The following is a 25105-nucleotide window of genomic DNA, read 5'->3' on the forward strand; positions in this document are numbered from 1 at the left end:
ATCATATGATGTCATAATCATTGGATGATGTCATAATCATTTTGTTGATGTCATAATCATTTGATGATGTCATAATCATTTTGTTGATGTCATAATCATTTGATGATGTCATAATCATTTTGTTGATGTCATAATCATTTGATGATGTCATACTCATTTTGTTGATGTCATAATCATTTTGTTGATGTCATAATCATTGGATGATGTCATAATCATTTGATGATGTCATAATCATTTTGTTGATGTCATAATCATTTGATGATGTCATAATCATTTTATTGATGTCATAATCATTTGATGATGTCATAATCATTTTGTTGATGTCATAATCATTTGATGATGTCATAATCATTTTGTCGATGTCATAATCATTTTGTTGATGTCATAATCATTGGATGATGTCATAATCATTGGATGATGTCATAATCATTTTGTTGATGTCATAATCATTTGATGATGTCAAAATCATTTGATGTCATAATCATTGGATGATGTAATAATCATTTTGTTTATGTCATAATCATTTGATGATGTCATAATCATTTTGTTGATGTCATAATGATTTGATGATGTCATAAACATTGGATGATGTCATAATCATTGCATGATGTCATAATCATTTTGTTGATGTCATAATCATTTGATGATGTCAAAATCATTTGATGTCATAATAATTGGATGATGTAATAATCATTTTGTTGATGTCATAATCATTTGATGATGTCATAATCATTTTGTTGATGTCATAATCATTGGATGATGTCATAATCATTGGATGATGTCATAATCATTTTGTTGATGTCATAATCATTTGATGATGTCAAAATCATTTGATGTCATAATCATTGGATGATGTAATAATCATTTTTTTGATGTCATAATCATTTCATGATGTCATAATCATTTTGTTAATGTCATAATGATTTGATGATGTCATAATCATTGGATGATGTCATAATCATTGGATGATGTCATAATCATTTTGTTGATGTCATAATCATTTGATGATGTCAAAATTATTTGATGTCATAATCATTGGATGATGTCATAATCATTTTGTTGATGTCATAATCATTTGATGATGTCATAATCATTTTGCTGATGTCATAATCATTTTGTTGATGTCATAATGATTTGATGATGTCATAATCATTGGATGATGTCATAATCATTGGATGATGTCATAATCATTTTGTTGATGTCATAATCATTTGATGTCATAATCATTGGATGATGTCATAATCATTTTGTTGATGTCATTATCATTTGATGATGTCATAATCATTTTGTTGATGTTATAATCATTTGATGATGTCATAATCATTTGATGTCATAATCATTGGATGATGTCATAATCATTTTGTTGATATCATAATCATTTGATGATGTCATAATCATTTTGTTGATGTCATAATCATTTGATGATGCCATAATCATTTTGTTGATGTCATAATCATTGGATGATGTCATAATCATTTTGTTGATGTCATAATCATTTGATGATGTCATAATCATTGGATGATGTCATAATCATTTTGTTGATGTCATAATCATTTGATGATGTCATAATCATTAGATGTTGTCATAATCATTTTGATGATGTCATAATCATTGGATGATGTCATAATCATTGGATGATGTCATAATCATTTTGTTGATGTCATAATCATTTGATGATGTCAAAATCATTTGATGTCATAATCATTGGATGATGTAATAATCATTTTGTTGATGTCATAATCATTTGATGATGTCATAATCATTTTGTTGATGTCATAATGATTTGATGAAGTAATAATCATTGGATGATGTCATAATCATTGGATGATGTCATAATAATTTTGTTGATGTCATAATCATTTGATGATGTCAAAATCATTTGATGTCATAATCATTGGATGATGTAATAATCATTTTGTTGATGTCATAATCATTTGATGATGTCATAATCATTTTGTTGATGTCATAATGATTTGATGATGTCATAATCATTGGATGATGTCATAATCATTGGATGATGTCATAATCATTTTGTTGATGTCATAATCATTTGATGATGCAATAATCATTTGATGTCATAATCATTGGATGATGTCATAATCATTTGATGATGTCATAATCATTTTGTTGATGTCATAATCATTTGATGATGTCATAATCATTTTGTTGATGTCATAATCATTTGATGATTTCATAATCATTTTGTTGATGTCATAATCATTTGATGATGTCATAATCATTTTGTTGATGTCATAATCATTTTGTTGATGTCATAATCATTGGATGATGTCATAATCATTGGATGATGTCATAATCATTTTGTTGATGTCATAATCATTTGATGATGTCAAAATCATTTGATGTCATAATCATTGGATGATGTAATAATCATTTTGTTGATGTCATAATCATTTGATTACGTCATAATCATTTTGTTGATTTCATAATGATTTGATGATGTCATAATCATTGGATGATGTCATAATCATTGGATGATGTCATAATCATTTTGTTGATGTCATAATCATTTGATGATGTCAAAATCATTTGATGTCATAATCATTGGATGATGTAATAATCATTTTGTTGATGTCATAATCATTTGATGATGTCATAATCATTTTGTTGATGTCATAATGATTTGATGATATTATAATCATTGGATGATGTCACAATCATTTTGTTGATGTCATAATCATTTGATGATGTCATAATCATTTTGTTGATGTCATAATCATTTTGTTGATGTCATAATGATTTGATAATGTCATAATCATTGGATGATGCCATAATCATTGGATGATGTCATAATCATTTTGTTGATGTCATAATCATTTGATGATGTCAAAATCATATGATGTCATAATCATTGGATGATGTCATAATCATTTTGTTGTTGTCATAATCATTTGATGATGTCATAATCATTTTGTTGATGTCATAATCATTTGATGATGTCATAATCATTTTGTTGATGTCATAATCATTTGATGATGTCATACTCATTTTGTTGATGTCATAATCATTTTGTTGATGTCATAATCATTGGATGATGTCATAATCATTGGATGATGTCATAATCATTTTGTTGATGTCATAATCATTTGATGTTGTCAAAATCATTTGATGTCATAATCATTTGATGATGTCATAATCATTTTGTTGATGTCATAATCATTTGATGATGTCATAATCATTTTATTGATGTCATAATCATTTGATGATGTCATAATCATTTTGTTGATGTCATAATCATTTGATGATGTCATAATCATTTTGTCGATGTCATAATCATTTTGTTGATGTCATAATCATTGGATGATGTCATAATCATTGGATGATGTCATAATCATTTTGTTGATGTCATAATCATTTGATGATGTCAAAATCATTTGATGTCATAATAATTGGATGATGTAATAATCATTTTGTTGATGTCATAATCATTTTGTTGATGTCATAATCATTTTGTTGATGTCATAATGATTTGATGATGTCATAATCATTGGATGATGTCATAATCATTGGATGATGTCATAATCATTTTGTTGATGTCATAATCATTTGATGATGCAATATTCATTTGATGTCATAATCATTTTGTTGATGTCATAATCATTTGATGATGTCATAATCATTTTGTTGATGTCATAATCATTTGATGATGTCATAATCATTTTGTTGATGTCATAATCATTTGATGATGTCAAAATCATTTGATGTCATAATCATTGGATGATGTAATAAACATTTTGTTGATGTCATAATCATTTGATGATGTCATAATCATTTTGTTGATGTCATAATGATTTGATGATGTCATAATCATTGGATGATGTCATAATCATTGGATGATGTCATAATCATTTGATGATGCAATAATCATTTGATGTCATAATCATTGGATGATGTCATAATCATTTGATGATGTCATAATCATTTTGTTGATGTCATAATCATTTGATGATGTCATAATCATTTTGTTGATGTCATAATCATTTGATGATGTCATAATCATTTTGTTGATGTCATAATCATTTTGTTGATGTCATAATCATTTGATGATGTCATAATCGTTTGATGTCATAATCATTAGATGATGTCATAATCATTTTGTTGATGTCATAATCATTTGATGATGTCATAATCATTAGATGATGTCATAATCATTTTGATGATGTCATAATCATTGGATGATGTCATAATCATTTTGTTGATGTCATAATCATTTGATGATGTCATAATCATTAGATGATGTCATAATCATTGGATGATGTCATAATCATTTTGTTGATGTCATAATCATTTGATAATGCAATAATCATTTGATGTCATAATCATTTTGTTGATGTCATAATCATTTGATGATGTCATAATCATTTTGTTGATGTCATAATCATTTGATGATGTCATAATCATTTTGTTGATGTCATAATGATTTGATGATGTCATAATCATTGGATGATGTCATAATCATTTGATGATGCAATAATCATTTGATGTCATAATCATTTGATGATGTCATAATCATTTTGTTGATGTCATAATCATTTGATGATGTCATAATCATTTTGTTGATGTCATAATCATTTGATGATGTCATAATCATTTTGTTGATGTCATAATCATTTGATGATGTCATAATCATTTTGTTGATGTCATAATCATTTTGTTGATGTCATAATCATTGGATGATGTCATAATCATTAGATGATGTCATAATCATTTGATAATGTCATAATCATTAGATGATGTCATAATCATTTTGTTGATGTCATAATCATTGGATGATGTCATAATCATTTTGTTGATGTCATAATCATTTGATGATGTCATAATCATTTGATGTCATAATCATTGGATGATGTCATAATCATTTTGTTGATGTCATAATCATTAGATGATGTCATAATCATTAGATGATGTTATAATCATTTTGTTGATGTCATAATCATTTGATGATGTCATAATCATTTGATGATGTCATAATCATTAGATGATGTCATAATCATTTTGTTGATGTCATAATCGTTTGATGATGTCATAATCATTTGATGTCATAATCATGGGATGATGTCATAATCATTTTGTTGATGTCATAATCATTAGATGATGTCATAATCATTTTGTTTATGTCATAATGATTTGATGATGTCATAATCATTGGATGATGTCATAATCATTGGATGATGTCATCATCATTTTGTTGATGTCATAATCATTTGATGATGTCATAATCATTTGATGTCATAATCATTGGATGATGTCATAATCATTGGATGATGTCATAATCATTTTGTTGATGTCATAATCATTTGATGATGTCAAAATCATTTGATGTCATAATCATTGGATGATGTAATAATCATTTTTTTGATGTCATAATCATTTCATGATGTCATAATCATTTTGTTAATGTCATAATGATTTGATGATGTCATAATCATTGGATGATGTCATAATCATTGGATGATGTCATAATCATTTTGTTGATGTCATAATCATTTGATGATGTCAAAATTATTTGATGTCATAATCATTGGATGATGTCATAATCATTTTGTTGATGTCATAATCATTTGATGATGTCATAATCATTTTGCTGATGTCATAACCATTTTGTTGATGTCATAATGATTTGATGATATCATAATCATTGGATGATGTCATAATCATTGGATGATGTCATAATCATTTTGTTGATGTCATAATCATTTGATGTCATAATCATTGGATGATGTCATAATCATTTTGTTGATGTCATTATCATTTGATGATGTCATAATCATTTTGTTGATGTTATAATCATTTGATGATGTCATAATCATTTGATGTCATAATCATTGGATGATGTCATAATCATTTTGTTGATATCATAATCATTAGATGATGTCATAATCATTTTGTTGATGTCATAATCATTTGATGATGCCATAATCATTTTGTTGATGTCATAATCATTGGATGATGTCATAATCATTTTGTTGATGTCATAATCATTTGATGATGTCATAATCATTGGATGATGTCATAATCATTTTGTTGATGTCATAATCATTTGATGATGTCATAATCATTAGATGTTGTCATAATCATTTTGATGATGTCATAATCATTGGATGATGTCATAATCATTGGATGATGTCATAATCATTTTGTTGATGTCATAATCATTTGATGATGTCATAATCATTTTGTTGATGTCATAATGATTTGATGAAGTAATAATCATTGGATGATGTCATAATCATTGGATGATGTCATAATCATTTTGTTGATGTCATAATCATTTGATGATGTCAAAATCATTTGATGTCATAATCATTGGATGATGTAATAATCATTTTGTTGATGTCATAATCATTTGATGATGTCATAATCATTTTGTTGATGTCATAATGATTTGATGATGTCATAATCATTGGATGATGTCATAATCATTGGATGATGTCATAATCATTGGATGATGTCATAATCATTTTGTTGATGTCATAATCATTTGATGATGCAATAATCATTTGATGTCATAATCATTGGATGATGTCATAATCATTTGATGATGTCATAATCATTTTGTTGATGTCATAATCATTTGATGATGTCATAATCATTTTGTTGATGTCATAATCATTTGATGATTTCATAATCATTTTGTTGATGTCATAATCATTTGATGATGTCATAATCATTTTGTTGATGTCATAATCATTTTGTTGATGTCATAATCATTGGATGATGTCATAATCATTGGATGATGTCATAATCATTTTGTTGATGTCATAATCATTTGATGATGTCAAAATCATTTGATGTCATAATCATTGGATGATGTAATAATCATTTTGTTGATGTCATAATCATTTGATTACGTCATAATCATTTTGTTGATTTCATAATGATTTGATGATGTCATAATCATTGGATGATGTCATAATCATTGGATGATGTCATAATCATTTTGTTGATGTCATAATCATTTGATAATGTCAAAATCATTTGATGTCATAATCATTGGATGATGTAATAATCATTTTGTTGATGTCATAATCATTTGATGATGTCATAATCATTTTGTTGATGTCATAATGATTTGATGATATTATAATCATTGGATGATGTCACAATCATTTTGTTGATGTCATAATCATTTGATGATGTCATAATCATTTTGTTGATGTCATAATCATTTTGTTGATGTCATAATGATTTGATGATGTCATAATCATTGGATGATGTCATAATCATTGGATGATGTCATAATCATTTTGTTGATGTCATAATCATTTGATGATGTCAAAATCATATGATGTCATAATCATTGGATGATGTCATAATCATTTTGTTGATGTCATAATCATTTGATGATGTCATAATCATTTTGTTGATGTCATAATCATTTGATGATGTCATAATCATTTTGTTGATGTCATAATCATTTGATGATGTCATACTCATTTTGTTGATGTCATAATCATTTTGTTGATGTCATAATCATTGGATGATGTCATAATCATTTGATGATGTCATAATCATTTTGTTGATGTCATAATCATTTGATGATGTCATAATCATTTTATTGATGTCATAATCATTTGATGATGTCATAATCATTTTGTTGATGTCATAATCATTTGATGATGTCATAATCATTTTGTCGATGTCTTAATCATTTTGTTGATGTCATAATCATTGGATGATGTCATAATCATTGGATGATGTCATAATCATTTTGTTGATGTCATAATCATTTGATGATGTCAAAATCATTTGATGTCATAATCATTGGATGATGTAATAATCATTTTGTTTATGTCATAATCATTTGATGATGTCATAATCATTTTGTTGATGTCATAATGATTTGATGATGTCATAAACATTGGATGATGTCATAATCATTGCATGATGTCATAATCATTTTGTTGATGTCATAATCATTTGATGATGTCAAAATCATTTGATGTCATAATAATTGGATGATGTAATAATCATTTTGTTGATGTCATAATCATTTGATGATGTCATAATCATTTTGTTGATGTCATAATCATTGGATGATGTCATAATCATTGGATGATGTCATAATCATTTTGTTGATGTCATAATCATTTGATGATGTCAAAATCATTTGATGTCATAATCATTGGATGATGTAATAATCATTTTTTTGATGTCATAATCATTTCATGATGTCATAATCATTTTGTTAATGTCATAATGATTTGATGATGTCATAATCATTGGATGATGTCATAATCATTGGATGATGTCATAATCATTTTGTTGATGTCATAATCATTTGATGATGTCAAAATTATTTGATGTCATAATCATTGGATGATGTCATAATCATTTTGTTGATGTCATAATCATTTGATGATGTCATAATCATTTTGCTGATGTCATAATCATTTTGTTGATGTCATAATGATTTGATGATGTCATAATCATTGGATGATGTCATAATCATTGGATGATGTCATAATCATTTTGTTGATGTCATAATCATTTGATGTCATAATCATTGGATGATGTCATAATCATTTTGTTGATGTCATTATCATTTGATGATGTCATAATCATTTTGTTGATGTTATAATCATTTGATGATGTCATAATCATTTGATGTCATAATCATTGGATGATGTCATAATCATTTTGTTGATATCATAATCATTTGATGATGTCATAATCATTTTGTTGATGTCATAATCATTTGATGATGCCATAATCATTTTGTTGATGTCATAATCATTGGATGATGTCATAATCATTTTGTTGATGTCATAATCATTTGATGATGTCATAATCATTGGATGATGTCATAATCATTTTGTTGATGTCATAATCATTTGATGATGTCATAATCATTAGATGTTGTCATAATCATTTTGATGATGTCATAATCATTGGATGATGTCATAATCATTGGATGATGTCATAATCATTTTGTTGATGTCATAATCATTTGATGATGTCAAAATCATTTGATGTCATAATCATTGGATGATGTAATGATCATTTTGTTGATGTCATAATCATTTGATGATGTCATAATCATTTTGTTGATGTCATAATGATTTGATGAAGTAATAATCATTGGATGATGTCATAATCATTGGATGATGTCATAATAATTTTGTTGATGTCATAATCATTTGATGATGTCAAAATCATTTGATGTCATAATCATTGGATGATGTAATAATCATTTTGTTGATGTCATAATCATTTGATGATGTCATAATCATTTTGTTGATGTCATAATGATTTGATGATGTCATAATCATTGGATGATGTCATAATCATTGGATGATGTCATAATCATTGGATGATGTCATAATCATTTTGTTGATGTCATAATCATTTGATGATGCAATAATCATTTGATGTCATAATCATTGGATGATGTCATAATCATTTGATGATGTCATAATCATTTTGTTGATGTCATAATCATTTGATGATGTCATAATCATTTTGTTGATGTCATAATCATTTGATGATTTCATAATCATTTTGTTGATGTCATAATCATTTGATGATGTCATAATCATTTTGTTGATGTCATAATCATTTTGTTGATGTCATAATCATTTGATTACGTCATAATCATTTTGTTGATTTCATAATGATTTGATGATGTCATAATCATTGGATGATGTCATAATCATTGGATGATGTCATAATCATTTTGTTGATGTCATAATCATTTGATGATGTCAAAATCATTTGATGTCATAATCATTGGATGATGTAATAATCATTTTGTTGATGTCATAATCATTTGATGATGTCATAATCATTTTGTTGATGTCATAATGATTTGATGATATTATAATCATTGGATGATGTCACAATCATTTTGTTGATGTCATAATCATTTGATGATGTCATAATCATTTTGTTGATGTCATAATCATTTTGTTGATGTCATAATGATTTGATGATGTCATAATCATTGGATGATGTCATAATCATTGGATGATGTCATAATCATTTTGTTGATGTCATAATCATTTGATGATGTCAAAATCATATGATGTCATAATCATTGGATGATGTCATAATCATTTTGTTGTTGTCATAATCATTTGATGATGTCATAATCATTTTGTTGATGTCATAATCATTTGATGATGTCATAATCATTTTGTTGATGTCATAATCATTTGATGATGTCATACTCATTTTGTTGATGTCATAATCATTTTGTTGATGTCATAATCATTGGATGATGTCATAATCATTGGATGATGTCATAATCATTTTGTTGATGTCATAATCATTTGATGATGTCAAAATCATTTGATGTCATAATCATTGGATGATGTAATAATCATTTTGTTGATGTCATAATCATTTGATGATGTCATAATCATTTTGTTGATGTCATAATGATTTGATGATGTCATAATCATTGGATGATGTCATAATCATTGGATGATGTCATAATCATTGGATGATGTCATAATCATTTTGTTGATGTCATAATCATTTGATGATGCAATAATCATTTGATGTCATAATCATTGGATGATGTCATAATCATTTGATGATGTCATAATCATTTTGTTGATGTCATAATCATTTGATGATGTCATAATCATTTTGTTGATGTCATAATCATTTGATGATTTCATAATCATTTTGTTGATGTCATAATCATTTGATGATGTCATAATCATTTTGTTGATGTCATAATCATTTTGTTGATGTCATAATCATTGGATGATGTCATAATCATTGGATGATGTCATAATCATTTTGTTGATGTCATAATCATTTGATGATGTCAAAATCATTTGATGTCATAATCATTGGATGATGTAATAATCATTTTGTTGATGTCATAATCATTTGATTACGTCATAATCATTTTGTTGATTTCATAATGATTTGATGATGTCATAATCATTGGATGATGTCATAATCATTGGATGATGTCAGAATCATTTTGTTGATGTCATAATCATTTGATAATGTCAAAATCATTTGATGTCATAATCATTGGATGATGTAATAATCATTTTGTTGATGTCATAATCATTTGATGATGTCATAATCATTTTGTTGATGTCATAATGATTTGATGATATTATAATCATTGGATGATGTCACAATCATTTTGTTGATGTCATAATCATTTGATGATGTCATAATCATTTTGTTGATGTCATAATCATTTTGTTGATGTCATAATGATTTGATGATGTCATAATCATTGGATGATGTCATAATCATTGGATGATGTCATAATCATTTTGTTGATGTCATAATCATTTGATGATGTCATAATCATTTTGTTGATGTCATAATCATTTGATGATGTCATACTCATTTTGTTGATGTCATAATCATTTTGTTGATGTCATAATCATTGGATGATGTTATAATCATTTGATGATGTCATAATCATTTTGTTGATGTCATAATCATTTGATGATGTCATAATCATTTTATTGATGTCATAATCATTTGATGATGTCATAATCATTTTGTTGATGTCATAATCATTTGATGATGTCATAATCATTTTGTCGATGTCATAATCATTTTGTTGATGTCATAATCATTGGATGATGTCATAATCATTGGATGATGTCATAATCATTTTGTTGATGTCATAATCATTTGATGATGTCAAAATCATTTGATGTCATAATAATTGGATGATGTAATAATCATTTTGTTGATGTCATAATCATTTGATGATGTCATAATCATTTTGTTGATGTCATAATGATTTGATGATGTTATAATCATTGGATGATGTCATAATCATTTTATTGATGTCATAATCATTTTGTTGATGTCATAATCATTTTGTTGATGTCATAATGATTTGATGATGTCATAATCATTGGATGATGTCATAATCATTGGATGATGTCATAATCATTTTGTTGATGTCATAATCATTTGATGATGTCATAATCATTTTGTTGATGTCATAATCATTTGATGATGTCATAATCATTTTATTGATGTCATAATCATTTGATGATGTCAAAATCATTTGATGTCATAATCATTGGATGATGTAATAAACATTTTGTTGATGTCATAATCATTTGATGATGTCATAATCATTTTGTTGATGTCATAATGATTTGATGATGTCATAATCATTGGATGATGTCATAATCATTGGATGATGTCATAATCATTTGATGATGCAATAATCATTTGATGTCATAATCATTGGATGATGTCATAATCATTTGATGATGTCATAATCATTTTGTTGATGTCATAATCATTTGATGATGTCATAATCATTTTGTTGATGTCATAATCATTTGATGATGTCATAATCATTTTGTTGATGTCATAATCATTTGATGATGTCATAATCATTTTGTTGATGTCATAATAATTTTGTTGATGTCATAATCATTGGATGATGTCATAATCATTAGATGATGTCATAATCATTTGATAATGTCATAATCATTAGATGATGTCATAATCATTTTGTTGATGTCATAATCATTTGATGATGTCATAATCATTTGATGTCATAATCATTGGATGATGTCATAATCATTTTGTTGATGTCATAATCATTTGATGATGTCATAATCATTTGATGTCATAATCATTGGATGATGTCATAATCATTTTGTTGATGTCATAATCATTAGATGATGTCATAATCATTAGATGATGTTATAATCATTTTGTTGATGTCATAATCATTTGATGATGTCATAATCATTTTGTTGATGTCATAATCATTGGATGATGTCATAATCATTTTGTTGATGTCATAATCATTTGATGATGCCATAATCATTTTGTTGATGTCATAATCATTTGATGATGTCATAATCATTTGATGTCATAATCATTGGATGATGTCATAATCATTTTGTTGATGTCATAATCATTTGATGATGTCATAATCATTTGATGTCATAATCATTGGATGATGTCATAATCATTTGAAGATGTCATAATCATTTTGTTGATGTCATAATCATTTGATGTTGTCATAATCATTTTGTTGATGTCATAATCATTTGATGATGTCATAATCATTTTGTTGATGTCATAATCATTTTGTTGATGTCATAATGATTTGATGATGTCATAATCATTGGACGATGTCATAATCATTGGATGATGTCATAATCATTTTGTTGATGTCATAATCATTTGATTATGTCATAATCATTAGATGATGTCATAATCATTTTGTTGATGTCATAATCATTTGATGATGTCATAATCATTAGATGATGTCATAATCATTTTGTTGATGTCATAATCATTTGATGATGTCATAATCATTAGATGATGTCATAATCATTTTGTTGATGTCATAATCATTTGATGATGTCATAATCATTTGATGTCATAATCATTGGATGATGTCATAATCATTTTGTTGATGTCATAATCATTTGATGATGTCATAATCATTAGATGATGTCATAATCATTTTGTTGATGTCATAATCATTTGATGATGTCATAATCATTAGATGATGTCATAATCATTTTGATGATGTCATAATCATTTGATGATGTCATAATCATTTTGTTGATTTCATAATCATTTGATGATGTCATAATCATTTGATGTCATAATCATGGGATGATGTCATAATCATTTTGTTGATGTCATAATCATTTGATGATGTCATAATCATTAGATGATGTCATAATCATTTTGTTTATGTCATAATGATTTGATGATGTCATAATCATTGGATGATGTCATAATCATTGGATGATGTCATCATCATTTTGTTGATGTCATAATCATTTGATGATGTCATAATCATTTGATGTCATAATCATTGGATGATGTCATAATCATTGGATGATGTCATAATCATTTTGTTGATGTCATAATCATTTGATGATGTCATAATCATTTGATGTCATAATCATTTGATGTCATAATCATTGGATGATGTCATAATCATTTTGTTGATGTCATAATCATTTGATGATGTCAAAATCATTTGATGTCATAAACATTGGATGATGTAATAATCATTTTGTTGATGTCATAATCATTTGGTGATGTCATAATCATTTTGTTGATGTCATATTGATTTGATGATGTCATAATCATTGGATGATGTCATAATCATTGGATGATGTCATAATCATTTTGTTGATGTCATAATCATTTGATGATGTCAAAATTATTTGATGTCATAATCATTGGATGATGTCATAATCATTTTGTTAATGTCATAATCATTTGATGATGTCATAATCATTTTGTTGATGTCATAATCATTTTGTTCATGTCATAATGATTTGATCATGTCATAATCATTGGAAGATGTCATAATCATTGGATGATGTCATAATCATTTTGTTGATGTCATAATCATTTGATGTCATAATCTTTGGATGATGTCATAATCATTTTGTTGATGTCTTAATCATTTGATGATGTCATAATCATTTTCTTGATGTCATAATCATTTGATGATGTCATAATCATTTGATGTCATAATCATTGGATGATGTCATAATCATTTTGTTGATATCATAATCATTTGATGATGTCATAATCATTTTGTTGGTGTCATAATCATTTGATGATGCCATAATCATTTTATTGATGTCATAATCATTTGATGATGCCATAATCATTTTGTTGATGTCATAATCATTGGATGATGTCATAATCATTTTGTTGATGTCATATTCATTTGATGATGTCTTAATCATTGGATGATGTCATAATCATTTTGTTGATGTCATAATCATTTGATGATGTCATAATCATTAGATGTTGTCATAATCATTTTGTTGATGTCATAATCATTTTGTTGATGTCATAATCATTGGATGATGTCATAATCATTGGATGATGACATAATCATTTTGTTGATGTCATAATCATTTGATTATGTCATAATCATTAGATGATGTCATAATCATTTTGTTGATGTCATAATCATTTGATGATGTCATAATCATTAGATGATGTCATAATCATTTTGTTGATGTCATAATCATTTGATGATGTCATAATCATTTTGTTGATGTCATAATCATTGGATGATGTCATAATCATTGGATGATGTCATAATCATTTTGTTGATGTCATAATCATTTGATGATGTCAAAATCATTTGATGTCATAATCATTTGATGATGTCATAATCATTTTGTTGATGTCATAATCATTTTGTTGATGTCATAATCATTTTGTTGATGTCATAATGATTTGATGATGTCATAATCATTGGATGATGTCATAATCATTGGATGATGTCATAATCATTTTGTTGATGTCATAATCATTTGATAATGCAATAATCATTTGATGTCATAATCATTTTGTTGATGTCATAATCATTTGATGATGTCATAATCATTGGATGATGTCATAATCATTTGATGATGTCATAATCATTTTGTTGATGTCATAATCATTTTGTTGATGTCATAATGATTTGATGATGTCATAATCATTGGATGATGTCATAATCATTGGATGATGTCATAATCATTTTGTTGATGTCATAATCATTTGATGATGTCAAAATCATTTGATGTCATAATCATTGGATGATGTAATAATCATTTTGTTGATGTCATAATCATTTGATGATGTCAAAATCATTTGATGTCATAATCATTGGATGATGTAATAAACATTTTGTTGATGTCATAATCATTTGATGATGTCATAATCATTTTGTTGATGTCATAATGATTTGGTGATGTCATAATCATTGGATGATGTCATAATCATTGGATGATGTCATAATCATTTGATGATGCAATAATCATTTGATGTCATAATCATTGGATGATGTCATAATCATTTGATGATGTCATAATCATTTTGTTGATGTCATAATCATTTGATGATGCCATAATCATTAGATGATGTCATAATCATTTGATAATGTCATAATCATTAGATGATGTCATAATCATTTGATGATGTCATAATCATTTTGTTGATGTCATAATCATTTGATGATGTCATAATCATTTTGTTGATGTCATAATCATTTGATGATGTCATAATCATTTTGTTGATGTCATAATCATTTGATGATGTCATACTCATTTTGTTGATGTCATAATCATTTTGTTGATGTCATAATCATTGGATGATGTCATAATCATTGGATGATGTCATAATCATTTTGTTGATGTCATAATCATTTGATGATGTCATAATCATTGGATGATGTCATAATCATTGGATGATGTCATCATCATTTTGTTGATGTCATAATCATTTGATGATGTCATAATCATTTGATGTCATAATCATTTGATGTCATAATCATTGGATGATGTCATAATCATTGGATGATGTCATAATCATTTTGTTGATGTCATAATCATTTGATGATGTCAAAATCATTTGATGTCATAAACATTGGATGATGTAATAATCATTTTGTTGATGTCATAATCATTTGGTGATGTCATAATCATTTTGTTGATGTCATATTGATTTGATGATGTCATAATCATTGGATGATGTCATAATCATTGGATGATGTCATACTCATTTTGTTGATGTCATAATCATTTGATGATGTCAAAATTATTTGATGTCATAATCATTGGATGATGTCATAATCATTTTGTTAATGTCATAATCATTTGATGATGTCATAATCATTTTGTTGATGTCATAATCATTTTGTTCATGTCATAATGATTTGATCATGTCATAATCATTGGATGATGTCATAATCATTGGATGATGTCATAATCATTTTGTTGATGTCATAATCATTTGATGTCATAATCATTGGATGATGTCATAATTAGAGTTGAGCGATACCAGCCGATACTTGAAAATATCGGATCGGAATGGATCGGCCGATCTTAAAAAAAAGTATCGGTATCGCCGATTCCGATACCGGGAACCAATGCAAGTCAATGGGGCCAAAATATCGGAATTAAAAAAAAACCTTTCTTTCCTTGTAGGTTAATTCTACATGAAGAAAAACAACTAAGAATAATGTAGAATGTATTGTGGGAGGTGGAGGAGACATTAAAGCCATAGAGGTTTAGCCCAATCAAATGGAATAGCAGGAATTAAACTTTTTTTTTTAAAGATGTTAGGAGTTACAAAGATATTGACTATGTTAGCCTCATTTATATTTTGCCAGACATGTATGTCTTCTTCTTCTACTTCCTTTTTTTACATTCTTCTTCTTCTTCTTCTACTTCCTTTTTTTACATTCTTCTTCTTCTTCTTCTACTTCCTTTTTTTACATTCTTCTTCTTATTCCTTTTTTTACATTCTTCTTCTTCTTCTTCTACTTCCTTTTTTTACATTCTTCTTCTTCTTCTTCTTCTTCTTCTTCTTCTTCTTCTTCTTCTTCTTCCTTTTCTTACATTCTTCATATTCTTCTTATTCAACAATTATTATTCTACATATTCAGCTTCTTCATCTTCTTCCTATTCTTCTTCATCATATTCTTGTTTGTGTCAGGCATTCCTGTAGTTGTTATCTAGAAAAGTTAGAAGTTTACACCTTCCGTTCTGCCTGTCACAAAAGATTTACAACAGGATTTGTCCGCGTTCAGTTTGGCCTGCAGAAGCAGGCCTTTTCCAGGGGCACCACGAGGAGGAACGGACTCACCCCCATACACTGCTTAGTCTTCTTCTGCTTATAAATAAGATAATATCATTTGCTCAGAGTATTAGTCTTATGCTTAATGTTCTTCTGCTTTGTTTTTTTTATGCTTCTTTGTCTTCTCTCTCTTGTTGTTCTGCATCTTGGTGGTTGTCTTCCTGTTCTTTGTCCTCTTGAACCAGCTGACGGTACTGGCACCCGGAGGGGCAGCAGAAGGAACAAGAGCCAATGGCACTACCGAGGACCAGCTGACGGTGCTGGAACCCGGTTACTAAGCAGGAGGTACCTGTGCTACAAAGCACTACCAAGGACCAGCAGACGTTGCCGGAACTCGGATACCGAGATGGAGGCACCTAGGCCAAAGGCTCTGACGAGAACCAGCTGACGGTGCTGGAACCCGGAGGGGTAGCATAAGCTGCAAGAGCAAATGGAAATAGCGAGGACCAGCTGACAGTGCTGGCACCCGGAGGGGCAGCAGAAGGAATAAGAGCCAATGGCACAACCGAGGACCAGCTGACAGTGCTGGAACCCGGTTACTAAGCAGGAGGTACCTGTGCTACAAAGCACTACCAAGGACCAGCAGACGTTGCCGGAACTCGGATACCGAGATGGAGGCACCTAGGCCAAAGGCTCTGACGAGAACCAGCTGACGGTGCTGGAACCCGGAGGGGTAGCATAAGCTGCAAGAGCAAATGGAAATAGCGAGGACCAGCTGACAGTGCTGGCACCCGGAGGGGCAGCAGAAGGAATAAGAGCCAATGGCACAACCGAGGACCAGCTGACGGTGCTGGAACCCGGTTACTAAGCAGGAGGTACCTGTGCTACAAAGCACTACCAAGGACCAGCAGACGTTGCTGGAACTCGGATACCGAGATGGAGGCACCTAGGCCAAAGGCTCTGACGAGAACCAGCTGACGGTGCTGGAACCCGGAGGGGTAGCATAAGCTGCAAGAGCAAATGGAAATAGCGAGGACCAGCTGACAGTGCTGGCACCCGGAGGGGCAGCAGAAGGAATAAGAGCCAATGGCACAACCGAGGACCAGCTGACAGTGCTGGAACCCGGTTACTAAGCAGGAGGTACCTGTGCTACAAAGCACTACCAAGGACCAGCAGACGTTGCCGGAACTCGGATACCGAGATGGAGGCACCTAGGCCAAAGGCTCTGACGAGAACCAGCTGACGGTGCTGGAACCCGGAGGGGTAGCATAAGCTGCAAGAGCAAATGGAAATAGCGAGGACCAGCTGACAGTGCTGGCACCCGGAGGGGCAGCAGAAGGAATAAGAGCCAATGGCACAACCGAGGACCAGCTGACGGTGCTGGAACCCGGTTACTAAGCAGGAGGTACCTGTGCTACAAAGCACTACCAAGGACCAGCAGACGTTGCTGGAACTCGGATACCGAGATGGAGGCACCTAGGCCAAAGGCTCTGATGAGAACCAGCTGACGGTGCTGGAACCCGGAGGGGTATCAGAAGTTACCCCTGAAAAGCAAAGTTGGCATGCCGCAAGCTGGCCGCAGTTACCGAATCACACAGTCCTACAGGGGGTGCTTGTCCTACTGGCACTATGGAACAAACCTTTCTTACCAGAACCCGCAGTCCACATAGGAAGCACCTAAACTGCTGGCACCCTAGCCTCGGCTAACCCAACCGCAACACGACATGGCAACTTGGGGTGGCAAACTGACATTGACACTTCCCGGAAACAGCAGGCAGGGCTGGAACCAAGCTGGGCAGGAGGGAGTACCCGTGCCAAAGTCAGTTATGAGCAGCAACTGGCGATGTTGGAGCCCAGGACAAGCACTTAGCAGGCTGAGGCCTGATGTGCTGTCAATTGGGAGGCAGCAGGACAGATTGCCATCAAAACAGCAGGGGAACAGCTGACGTTACTGAACCCCACAAACACAGGAGCTAGTGTTTTACTCTGTGAAGACGGCACTTCCGAGCAACAACTGGCTGTGTTGAAGCCCAGGGACAAGCACGGAGCAGGCTTAGGCTGCATTGAAGAAATTTTAAGATCGGTTGTAGACTACTAATTTGAACCAAGCTCCACTTAGGCCTGTGGATTCACTGATTTTCGTATTTCCCCTGTCCTCCAACCCCGCCAGTTACAGCTCCGAAGTGGCGTCTGCACAATCCACACTTGTTCCTGTGTTACAGGTGTTCAGTCCGGTCAGTTAATCCCCTGATGTGTGTCCGGCAATGTCGCCTGCTCTGTCCACATTCCGATAATGGGAATGTGGACAGAGCAGGCGACATTGCCGGACACACATCAGGGGATTAACTGATCGGACTGAACACCTGTAACACAGGAACAAGTGTGGATTGTGCAGACGCCACTTCGGAGCTGTAACTGGCAGGGTTGGAGGACAGGGGAAATACGAGAGACAGTGGAGCCACAGGCCTAATTGGAGCACGGTTAAAAATCAGTAGTGGTACGACTGTGTAGGCAGCAGGAGACTTTGCCATCCACACAGCAGGGGATCAGCTGACATTACTGAACCCCACTGAGACACGGGAGCAAGTATCTCTTTCCGTGTGGACGGCACTTCCGAACTACAACTGGCTGTGTTGAAGCCCAGGAAATAGGAGGGTGTAGGCAGAGGCCTACTGTATTTTGAATGAGTTTACAGCAGGAGAGACTGCCATCCACACAGCAGGGGATCAGCTGACGTTACTGAACCCCACTGAGACACGGGAGCAAGTATCTCTTTCCGTGTGGACGGCACTTCCGAACTACAACTGGCTGTGTTGAAGCCCAGGAAATAGGAGGGTGTAGGCAGAGGCCTACTGAATTTTGAATGAGGTGACAGCAGGAGAGACTGCCATCCACACAGCAGGGGATCAGCTGACGTTACTGAACCCCACTGAGACACGGGAGCAAGTATCTCTTTCCGTGTGGACGGCACTTCCGAACTACAACTGGCTGTGTTGAAGCCCAGGAAATAGGAGGGTGTAGGCAGAGGCCTACTGAATTTTGAATGAGGTGACAGCAGGAGAGACTGCCATCCACACAGCAGGGGATCAGCTGACGTTACTGAACCCCACTGAGACACGGGAGCAAGTATCTCTTTCCGTGTGGACGGCACTTCCGAACTACAACTGGCTGTGTTGAAGCCCAGGAAATAGGAGGGTGTAGGCAGAGGCCTACTGTATTTTGAATGAGTTTACAGCAGGAGAGACTGCCATCCACACAGCAGGGGATCAGCTGACGTTACTGAACCCCACTGAGACACGGGAGCAAGTATCTCTTTCCGTGTGGACGGCACTTCCGAACTACAACTGGCTGTGTTGAAGCCCAGGAAATAGGAGGGTGTAGGCAGAGGCCTACTGAATTTTGAATGAGGTGACAGCAGGAGAGACTGCCATCCACACAGCAGGGGATCATCTGACGTTACTGAACCCCACTGAGACACGGGAGCAAGTATCTCTTTCCGTGTGGACGGCACTTCCGAACTACAACTGGCTGTGTTGAAGCCCAGGAAATAGGAGGGTGTAGGCAGAGGCCTACTGTATTTTGAATGAGTTTACAGCAGGAGAGACTGCCATCCACACAGCAGGGGATCAGCTGACGTTACTGAACCCCACTGAGACACGGGAGCAAGTGTCTCTTTCCGTGTGGACGGCACTTCCGAACTACAACTGGCTGTGTTGAAGCCCAGGAAATAGGAGGGTGTAGGCAGAGGCCTACTGTATTTTGAATGAGTTTACAGCAGGAGAGACTGCCATCCACACAGCAGGGGATCAGCTGACGTTACTGAACCCCACTGAGACACGGGAGCAAGTATCTCTTTCCGTGTGGACGGCACTTCCGAACTACAACTGGCTGTGTTGAAGCCCAGGAAATAGGAGGGTGTAGGCAGAGGCCTACTGAATTTTGAATGAGGTGATAGCAGGAGAGACTGCCATCCACACAGCAGGGGATCAGCTGACGTTACTGAACCCCACTGAGACACGGGAGCAAGTGTCTCTTTCCGTGTGGACGGCACTTCCGAACTACAACTGGCTGTGTTGAAGCCCAGGAAATAGGAGGGTGTAGGCAGAGGCCTACTGAATTTTGAATGAGGTGACAGCAGGAGAGACTGCCATCCACACAGCAGGGGATCAGCTGACGTTACTGAACCCCACTGAGACACGGGAGCAAGTATCTCTTTCCGTGTGGACGGCACTTCCGAACTACAACTGGCTGTGTTGAAGCCCAGGAAATAGGAGGGTGTAGGCAGAGGCCTACTGTATTTTGAATGAGTTTACAGCAGGAGAGACTGCCATCCACACAGCAGGGGATCAGCTGACGTTACTGAACCCCACTGAGACACGGGAGCAAGTGTCTCTTTCCGTGTGGACGGCACTTCCGAACTACAACTGGCTGTGTTGAAGCCCAGGAAATAGGAGGGTGTAGGCAGAGGCCTACTGTATTTTGAATGAGTTTACAGCAGGAGAGACTGCCATCCACACAGCAGGGGATCAGCTGACGTTACTGAACCCCACTGAGACACGGGAGCAAGTATCTCTTTCCGTGTGGACGGCACTTCCGAACTACAACTGGCTGTGTTGAAGCCCAGGAAATAGGAGGGTGTAGGCAGAGGCCTACTGTCTTTGTAATGCGGAGACAGCAGGAGAGACTGCCATCTCCACAGCAGGGGAACAGCTGGCAGTGCTGAACCCCACTAACACTTGAACGAATGTGTTTGGCTCTGTGGAGACGACACTTCTGAACACCAACTGACGCTGTTGGAGCCCAGGATTAGGCGAGGAGCAGGCTGGGGCCTACTGGATTTTGGCAGGTGAAGGCAGCAGGAGACTTGCCATCTCCACAGCAGGGGAACAGCTGGCAGTGCTGAACCCCACTAACACTTGAACGAATGTGTTTGGCTCTGTGGAGACGACACTTCTGAACACCAACTGACGCTGTTGGAGCCCAGGATTAGGCGAGGAGCAGGCTGGGGCCTACTGGATTTGGGCAGGTGAAGGCAGCAGGAGACTTGCCATCTCCACAGCAGGGGAACAGCTGGCAGTGCTGAACCCCACTAACACTTGAACGAACGTGTTTGGCTCTGTGGAGACGACACTTCTGAACACCAACTGACGCTGTTGGAGCCCAGGATTAGGCGAGGAGCAGGCTGGGGCCTACTGGATTTTGGCAGGTGAAGGCAGCAGGAGACTTGCCATCTCCACAGCAGGGGAACAGCTGGCAGTGCTGAACCCCACTAACACTTGAACGAATGTGTTTGGCTCTGTGGAGACGACACTTCTGAACACCAACTGACGCTGTTGGAGCCCAGGATTAGGCGAGGAGCAGGCTGGGGCCTACTGGATTTTGGCAGGTGAAGGCAGCAGGAGACTTGCCATCTCCACAGCAGGGGAACAGCTGGCAGTGCTGAACCCCACTAACACTTGAACGAATGTGTTTGGTTCTGTGGAGACGACACTTCTGAACACCAACTGACGCTGTTGGAGCCCAGGATTAGGCGAGGAGCAGGCTGGGGCCTACTGGATTTTGGCAGGTGAAGGCAGCAGGAGACTTGCCATCTCCACAGCAGGGGAACAGCTGGCAGTGCTGAACCCCACTAACACTTGAACGAATGTGTTTGGCTCTGTGGAGACGACACTTCTGAACACCAACTGACGCTGTTGGAGCCCAGGATTAGGCGAGGAGCAGGCTGGGGCCTACTGGATTTTGGCAGGTGAAGGCAGCAGGAGACTTGCCATCTCCACAGCAGGGGAACAGCTGGCAGTGCTGAACCCCACTAACACTTGAACGAACGTGTTTGGCTCTGTGGAGACGACACTTCTGAACACCAACTGACGCTGTTGGAGCCCAGGATTAGGCGAGGAGCAGGCTGGGGCCTACTGGATTTTGGCAGGTGAAGGCAGCAGGAGACTTGCCATCTCCACAGCAGGGGAACAGCTGGCAGTGCTGAACCCCACTAACACTTGAACGAACGTGTTTGGCTCTGTGGAGACGACACTTCTGAACACCAACTGACGCTGTTGGAGCCCAGGATTAGGCGAGGAGCAGGCTGGGGCCTACTGGATTTTGGCAGGTGAAGGCAGCAGGAGACTTGCCATCTCCACAGCAGGGGAACAGCTGGCAGTGCTGAACCCCACTAACACTTGAACGAACGTGTTTGGCTCTGTGGAGACGACACTTCTGAACACCAACTGACGCTGTTGGAGCCCAGGATTAGGCGAGGAGCAGGCTGGGGCCTACTGGATTTTGGCAGGTGAATGCAGCAGGAGACTTGCCATCTCCACAGCAGGGGAACAGCTGGCAGTGCTGAACCCCACTAACACTTGAACGAATGTGTTTGGCTCTGTGGAGACGACACTTCTGAACACCAACTGACGCTGTTGGAGCCCAGGATTAGGCGAGGAGCAGGCTGGGGCCTACTGGATTTGGGCAGGTGAAGGCAGCAGGAGACTTGCCATCTCCACAGCAGGGGAACAGCTGGCAGTGCTGAACCCCACTAACACTTGAACGAATGTGTTTGGCTCTGTGGAGACGACACTTCTGAACACCAACTGACGCTGTTGGTGCCCAGGATTACGCATGCCGCATGCAGAGGCCAATGGGCAGCGGTTTTTATGGAGGTTGTGGACTACTACTGATTCTAACCATGCTCCACTTAGGCCTCTGGCTCCACTGTCTCTACTATTTACCCTGGCCTCCAACCCCGCCAGCTACATCTCTGAAGTGGCGTCAGCACAATCTACACTTGTTCCTGTGTTACTGGTGCTCAGTCCCATCAGTTGATCCCCTGATGTTTGTCCGGCAAGTTCGCCAGCTCTGTCCTCATTCCCACTACTGGTTATGGGAATGTGGACAGAGCAGGAGACCTTGCCGGACACACATCAGGGGATAAACTGATGGGACTGAGCCACAGGAACACAGGAACAAGTGTAGATTGTGCTGACGCCACTTCAGAGATGTAGATGGCGGGGTTGGAGGTCAGGGGAAATAGTAGAGACAGTGGAGCCAGAGACCTAAGTTGGGCACGGTTAAAAATCAGTAGTGGTTTGAATGTTGATGGAGCTGGTGACTCTGCCGTCCACACAGCAGGGGATCAGCTGGCATTACTGAACCCCAGTAACACAGGAGCTAGTGTGTTTCTCTGTGCAGACGACACATCTGAGCGACAACTGGCTGTGTTGAAGCACAGGGATTATAGTTCAGGTGGTAGAAAAATGAACACACCAGCAGACCTGGATACAGTTGCCAACCACTAATTTAGTCTGTAAGAGGAATGGCAAAGTCTTTGGAGATCCAGGCCTTGTTCATTTTCAGAAAAGTCAGCCGGTCAACATTATCGGAAGATAGTCGCGTGCGACGGTCTGTTAGTACACCACCTGCGGCACTAAAGACACGTTCCGATAATACACTGGCAGCAGGGCAAGCCAGCACCTCCAATGCATACTGGCTAAGCTCTGGCCATGTATCCAGCTTAGAGACCCAAAACTTGAAGGGGGAAGAGCCATCTGGGAGTACAGCGACAGGGCAAGACATGTAGTCTGACACC

Source organism: Dendrobates tinctorius, unplaced genomic scaffold (assembly GCF_039654945.1).
Source record: "Dendrobates tinctorius isolate UK_male_01 unplaced genomic scaffold, ASM3965494v1 ptg000019l, whole genome shotgun sequence".
In the NCBI taxonomy this organism is placed as follows: domain Eukaryota; kingdom Metazoa; phylum Chordata; class Amphibia; order Anura; family Dendrobatidae; genus Dendrobates; species Dendrobates tinctorius.